The sequence below is a fragment of the Schistocerca serialis genome, chromosome 1 (genome assembly GCF_023864345.2).
Source record: "Schistocerca serialis cubense isolate TAMUIC-IGC-003099 chromosome 1, iqSchSeri2.2, whole genome shotgun sequence".
Classification (NCBI taxonomy): domain Eukaryota; kingdom Metazoa; phylum Arthropoda; class Insecta; order Orthoptera; family Acrididae; genus Schistocerca; species Schistocerca serialis.
In genome coordinates this window covers 716,327,977-716,335,185 of record NC_064638.1, presented here as the reverse complement: position 1 = coordinate 716,335,185, position 7,209 = coordinate 716,327,977, and positions in this window count along the sequence as shown.

Genomic DNA, 7,209 nt, shown 5'->3' with positions numbered 1-7,209 from the left:
ATGAGGTCTTCACAGACCAAAATTACCCTCCCAACTTCGTAAAGAAATGCATCTCCCATGCCTTGTCTCTCCAATCACCTACAACCTTCCATATACCCATCTCCCGGCACTCCTCTCGTCACTCAGTACCACACAGAACTGGAGCAACTGTAAAATATTCTGCATCAGCATTTCAATTACCCCTTGTATAGTATTCCACTGCCCTCCCAATATATGCAATATCCTCATCCGTCCCTACTACACCTCTGCCTCATGGTTCATATCCCTGTAATACACCTAGATGCAAGACCTGTCCCACACATCCTCTCACCATTATGTACTCTAATCTCGTCCCAGTCTTCTCCTATCCCAATGAAGACAGGCCTACCTGAGAAAGTAGCCATATGACGTTCAAACTAAGCTGTTAAACATTGTGCTGCTTTCAATGTAAGCAAGTCAATAAACAAACTGTCTGTCCACACATGAAAAGCCACCAACAAACTGTGGCCAAGAGGCAGATGGACCATTCAGATGCGGGATGTGCTGCACAACAAGATGAGCCTGACTCAAATGACTGCTTCACAGCCTGCGTCTTCTGGATTCTCCCTACCAATATCAGCTTTTCTGAATTGTTTAGGTGGTAACTCTCCCCAGAATATATCCTATATTTCTCTAACTCCCACCCTTTCCACCCTGCCCCAACCAAATCTTTGCTAATCCCTATCCTCCAACTACCTGTCTCATTCCCTTCTCTCATTCTAGTATTACAGAGCCTTCTATTCTGCCAATGCACCCACTAGTCCTCTTCCTGTTCTTCACTTCCCTCCTGTTCCACTCACCATCCCTTCACTACCCAAACCTCCTGACTACCTTACCCTGCCCTCTCCATGTCCATGTACACTTCCAAAATCAGAACTATACCTTCCACCATTTTTACCCTCCTCCACCGCAACCCACTTCTCCTTACCAGCAAGACCCAAGCCAGATTACTGTTCTCATCAGGTGCAGGTGCAGGTGCAGGTGCAGGTGCAGGTACAGGTACAGGTACAGGTACAGGTGCAGGTGCAGTTGCAGTTGCAGTTGCAGTTGCAGTTGCAGTCCAGCCACAGGGGCTGTAGACTGTGTGTGTGTGTGTGTGTGTGTGTGTGTGTGTGTGTGTGTGTGTGTGTGTGTGTGTGTGTGTATGTGTGTGTTTTTAAAATTGGTCTCTTAAGGAGGAAGGAGTGGAGATTTGCATTTATCTCTTGCTTCTTGCTCTGTGTGCCGTGATTGATAGTCACTGACAAATATGGTGTGGGCTCCTATTTTCCTTTTGCTGTATGCAGGCCACATGGTGGCAGTTACTCACAAGCAGTGTTCTCATCTCATGTTGTTAGTGCAGCCTGTTGGACTCTGAGGGCTAGCACCTAGGATGGGGTAAGCCTGAATCCTTCCTCTCTATCCATATTGTCAGGGTGTTTTAATATTTTAATGGCTTCTCTGACCATTTAACCAACCCTGGATTCTTGTTAGCCACACAGGTTTCATTAAATTTGCAGCAATCTTGCTGGTGTTCGGCCATTGCAGATTTTCTGTGTTGCTCTAGTTGAATGTAGCACTTGTGTTCCCGTCTGCACTTTCCCCACCTTGTACACACCTGCAGCCTGTAGGGCATCTACACGGGTAGTCCCTAAAGTAAGGTCTCCTATTTTTTTTAAGTACATAGACCAGTTTATTTCTACAAAAGTTTACATCAGTTTACAGCTTGAACATTTAGCTCTGATGAGGTTCATAACTTTCCGAACAGCATGGTGGCGAAGTTGGTGTGACATGGGCATACAAAAATTGCCACAGCATCTACAAAAATGTATCGACACAAATGGTGATTATGTTGAAAAATAGCTAAATGTTCAAGCTGTAAATTGATGTAAACCATTGTAGAAATAAACAGGTCTATGTACTTATAAAAAAATAGGAGACCTTACTTTTGGGATTACCCTTGTGCTAGGCTCCACTATAGACAGGGTACATCTTGGATCTTGTGGCTGCCATAGAACTGAAAGAACTTTCCTTATGTATTTGTTGTAAGTTAACAGTTGCATAATAGAAACTTGATTAACAGGCTATTGTGTTTGTACATATACAATTAAGAAGGCCTTTGTATCACGTTTACTGATTTCCAGTATTTTCTGGTGTGTCATTTTTCTATTTTCCTAGGCAGTAAGTAAAACTAAACAGTCTATATTGTCTAAAAGTGGAACACCAGAAATCTAAGAAGGTAGGAAGGTCGGAGGCAAGGTACTGGCAGAATTGAAGCAGTGAGGATAAGTTGTTAGTCGTGCTTGGGTAGCTCAGATGGTAGAGCACTTGCCCGCAAAAGGCAAAAGTCCCGAGTTTGAGTATCAATCCGGAACACAGTTTTAATCAGTCAGGAAGTTTCATATCAGTGCACAATCTTCTGCAGAGTGAAAATTTCATTCTGGAAACATCCCCCAGGCTGTGGCTAAGCCATGTCTCCATGATATCCTTTCTTCCAGGAGTGCTAGTTCTGCAAGGTTCGCAGAAGAGCTTCTGTGAAGTTTGGAAGGTAGGAGACCAGGTACTGGTGGAATTGACACAGTGAGGATGGGTCGTGAGTCATGCTTGGATAGCTCAGATGGTAGAGCAATTACCCAAGAAAGGCAAAGGTTCCAAGTTCGAGTCTCACTCCGACACAAAGTTTTAATCTGCCAGGAAGTTCCAGACCAGCACACACTCCGCTACAGAGTGAAAATTTCATTCCAGCTTGTGGTAATACTTTCCTTTTTAAACAGTCTGCATCTGTGTATTTTATGTTAAAATTTGTGACTTCTGGGCTGAAGAGCATACATCCATAATATTTGTGTACATTGTGCATCATTTTATCTGTGGTTGTGACATCCAGTCATCATCTGATGCACAACATTTAAGTAATATTTTGCAGAAAATCAGGCAAGTGTTACATATTCAATATTGTTGTCATGCTCTCTCAAGCACTAATGGAAAATTCCATTAGAGATACATGTTAGATGTGGAGACAAAATGACAGAATGATGCATTCTCTCAAAAGTACTGCCCAAAGGCTCCATCATCAGCCTTCCACCATATAATCTTCTGTACCAAGATTTGGAAGCAGCTGTCCAATCATAGGCTAAGACATTACAATGTTGTGATAATATACACAATTACTCTAATGGTAGCAGGAGCTATTAATGAAATACACAAATTGTTTACTCACCATAGCATAACAATCTCACCAGAAAACACCTCTGCAGTTTACTTTCCTCTTAGAAAATTTACACTTTCATGAATATTGCAATACAGTCCACAATAACATTTCCAATTAGATTTTGTGCCAACATTTCATGACTGATTTAATAGGTATGATTAAGTCAATATCCACATGTACAGCATGTAGCACAAAAATTTGGTGCGAGGATAAACATCTTCACAAGTGTTGCCACTACACGATAGGGAATTGACAAATACAGTACTAATCGAACAATGGAAAAGCCAGGATGGAATGCAACAATTGAGAGAAGGAAAGTTGCTACTCATCATATAGCGGAGATGCTGAGCCGCGATAGGCACAATAAAAAGATTCACACAATCAATAGCTTTCGGCTACAGTGTAGTTTCAGCTATCTGAGATTGCAGATGTGTGTGCAGGTTGTGCTTGCATGAGTGTGTGTGTGTGTGTGTGTGTGTGCATGTATGTATGTGTGTCTACTGCTGACAAAGGCCCTAATGGCAGAAAGCTATTGATTGTGTGAATCTTTTTATTGTGCCTATCGCAGCTCAGCATCTGAAATATAGTACTAATCAATACATACTGATGACATACTAGATTAGTTCTCAGTTTACAAAGTTTCATTTATTGTGATGAATTAAAAAAGAGAACAGAGCCATACACATATTAAATGTCTGTCAATACAATTGGATCCATTAAGAGTACAGCAATCAAGCAATCTACCACACCTCTGGCAATGACATCAGAATTCTTTTTATATGGCAATTTTCTGTTCATCAGCAACTCCTAACAAATGTTCCTTTAAAACACACAAGATCTTTTAGTTATTGTACACAAAGGAACTCACAGTATACAGGGTGAGTCGTGTAAGACGTAACGCCCCCTTTATTCCAGGGGCGATTGCACGTATAGGTATGCGGTTTTTGGTGAATCATAGCAGACTATGGGGCACATATGTTGGTACATGCACAATAGTCACAACGTTTATATTGACCGAGATAATGAGGCAAGTATATGTTTTTTAAATGGGACGCTATAATTTTTTTACCATCATTCGAACGCTCTGGAAAAGACATGTATAGTGTTGTAACACATGTTGCTATTGCGGTTCAAACTTTGGTTAAAAAGAGGGTGGATGAGGATTTACCTACATAGCATAGGCCGTGCATGCTGCATAGAGCATGGCAACTCGGCATGCAGGTCGTGCGAAGCGTGTTTATGGTCTGCAGCTGCTTCCGACCACCTCGATCTACAATTGTACAATATTTCCCAGCGTCTTTTAAGCGAAGTTTGAATCACAATAGCAACATGCGTTACATCACTATATGCGTCTTTTCCAGAGCGTTCGAATGATAGTAAAAAAAGTATAGTGTCCCATTTAAAAAACATGTACTTGCCTCATTACCTTGGTCAATATAAAAATTTCGATTATTGTGCATGTGCCAAAGTATGTGCTCCATAGTTGGCTATGATTCGCCGAACACCGCTTGTTGATATGTACAAATGCCAACAGAATAATGGGGGTGTTACGTCTTACGCGACTCACCCTGTATACATCTGGGTAACATTACTAAAGAAAACAGGGTCAAATATTAAAATGCTGAGAAAGACAACTACTAATACTTCTTCTTCTTCTTTCTTTTACAGGGTCAGCACAGTTATACAGGTGAAGGCATGTTAGTGGTAGTTGGCATCTGGATGCCATTACTGATGTCACCACTATCCCCCATGGACATATGTGTGTGCCCCATCTGCTTATGTCTAGCGAAAAACTATTTTCAAGTGTGAGAACGTCTTCTAAATCTTTGTGTAGCATTTTTCTGATCCAGGACATGAGTACCAAGCCCGGTATTTACATGGCTGGATGTTGAAAACTACCTAAAAACCATATCCAGGCTGACCAGCTCATCCACCCTCATCATCTATCCACCAAGAAAATTTGATTGGCAGCAGGTTCACCTTGCCATAATATGGAAAAAGCATTTTATTGCACTTAGCTATCCAGGCAGATCTGAAGAAGATCACTAATATGCTCATATATTAATCTCTGTACGAGTATAATCAGCTGGTAGTCCCGAGATCTGTGGAGACAAAGGAGGATAAAACAGTATGTGTCATATTTTGCACAGTTTAAAATTCCGTTGGGCTATGTACACCACAAAATTCTGCTTATATATACACTGTAGGAGGTATCACAATAAGAGAAGCCATATGATTTTATTTATAATCAAGGGTGGCTGGGACATCACAGACTCTTGAATCTGACTGACAGCTCTTATAAATTATAAGAATAATATTTAGAGTCATATTATACTTGGTGTTATTGAAGAAGGCTTCACCAGCTGTCAACTTAATAAGAAGGCTTGACTCAATTGGATAGTCCTGTACATGGGAAACTCTTTCAAAGAATACTGACCTCTGCCTGTCTCAGTTCACTCCTACATCCAACCATGATCCACCCCACTGCCCTCAGATCACTCCCTGCTAACTTCCCAGAATTTCTTAACCTCAAATCTTGCATCATCATCATTCCCTAAAGTCATCAACATGCAAATTAACCTTACATCTGCAGAGGGAACCACAATCCACCACCTAAAATCTGATCCTAACCTTATAATCCTACCTGCTCACAAAGGCTCCACCGCTGTTGCTTTGAACCGCAAGAACTACCTGGTGGCATGATTTTGCCACCTGTCAGATTCATCCACCTACAAACCCTTCCACAGTGACCCCATTTCAGAAATCCATCAAGATCTCCAATCTCTCCTCAAATCCTTATGCCCATCCCAGAACCTCTCCCCAGAGTCTATCTCTCTCCTCGCCCCTACTGCTCCTTGCATTCTACCTTCTACATGCTTCCCAAAGTCCATAAACCCAACCACCCAGGATGCTCCATTGTGGCCAGTTATTGTGCACCCACTGAGAGACACACTGTTCTTGTAGAACAATGGCCTCAGCCTATTACCCACAACCTACCCTTCTGTGTAAAAGATACCAACCATTTCCTCCACTAACTCTCAACAGTTCCTGTTCCTTTACCACTTGTCACTATTCATGCCACCTCCCTTTACACTAACATCCCTAATGCATATGGCCTTCCTGTTATTGAACACTACCTTTCCCAACACCCGACAGATTCCAAACCTACAACCTCCTTCCTAATCACCATGACCAACTATATTCTCACCCACGACTATTTCTCCTTTAAAGACATTACCTACAAACAAATCTGGGCATAGCTATGGGCATTTGCATGGCACCATCCTATGCCATCCCATTCATGGGCAATCTATAGGACTCCCTCCTGAACACCCAAAATCCCAAACCCTTCACCTGGTTTATGGTGAGGACACCCTATCCACATTCCTCCAAAACATCAACACCATCTAATCCATTCACTTCACCTGGTCCTACTCAACCCAAGAAACCATCTTCCTTAATGTTGGCCTCCACCTCAAAGATGGCTACGTCAGTACCTCCATCCATATCAAACCTACCAACCACCAGCAATACCTCCATTTCGACAGATGGTAGCCATTCCGTACCAAGAGGTCCCTTCCATACAGCCTAACCACCTGCGGCCATCACATCTGTAGTGACAAGTGATCCATCTCGAAATATACTGAGGGTCTCACTGAGGCCTTCACAGACCACGATTACCCTCCCAACCTCATACAAAAACAGATCTCCCATACCTTATCTCACCAGTCACCCACCACCTCCCAAAGTCCCACCATCCAGCCACAAATGAGCATTACCCTCATGACTAAGTACCAACCAGTACTGAAGCAACTGAATCACATTCTCCATCAGATTTTCGACTACCTGTCATAGTGCCCTGTAATGACGAATATCCTGCCAACCTTCCTTCCCACCCCTCCCACAGTGGTACTCCACCACCCTTTGAACCTACACAATATCCTCACATACATCCCTACACAACTCCTGCTTCCAACTCCTTACCTCATGGCTCACATACCTGA